The following is a 682-nucleotide window of genomic DNA, read 5'->3' as shown; positions in this document are numbered from 1 at the left end:
GAAGCACAAAGCTCTGTAAAAATGTTTCTCATTTCAACTCATGGATACCATTACTTGTTGGCTGTGCATCCAAGGAGGGGAGCAATAGAGCACTCTGAGTAAGGAAAAGGGAGAATAACTATGTTTACAATAGTACAGAGCAAGTCAATAGCTGAATCTTACCACATTATTTTAAGAAAGAAAACTCTAGGAAGAGAACTGCATAAAGTTTAAAAAAAAAAAAAAAAAGTTCATTTGTCAGAGCAGCCCTGTGGAGAAGGACTTGGGGGTGTTGGTTGATGAGAAGCTTGACATGAGCCAGCTTCAGTGTGTGCTTGCAGCCCAGAAACCAACTGTATCCTGGGCTGCATCAAAAGAAGCATGACCAGCAGGTCAAAGGAGGTGATCCTGCCCCTCTACTCTGCTCTCATGAGACCTCACTTGGAGTATTGTGTCCAGTTCTGCTGTCCTCAACATAAAAAGGACATGGAGCTGTTGGAGCAAGTCCAGAGGAGGGCCACGAGGATGATAAGGGGGCTGGGCCACTTCCCTTATGAAGACAGGCTGAGAAAGTTGGGGCTGTTCAGCCTGGAGAAGAGAAGGCTGCATGGAGATCTCATAGCAGCTTCCAGAATCTGAAGGGGGCCTATAAGGATGCTGGGGAGGGACTCTTCATTAGGGACTGTAGTGGTAGGACAAGGGG

This window comes from Nestor notabilis, unplaced genomic scaffold (assembly GCF_000696875.1).
Source record: "Nestor notabilis isolate BGI_N333 unplaced genomic scaffold, ASM69687v1 scaffold11271, whole genome shotgun sequence".
NCBI lineage: Eukaryota > Metazoa > Chordata > Aves > Psittaciformes > Psittacidae > Nestor > Nestor notabilis.
The sequence above is the reverse complement of the archived record's forward strand: the minus strand, read 5'-3'. Positions refer to the sequence as shown.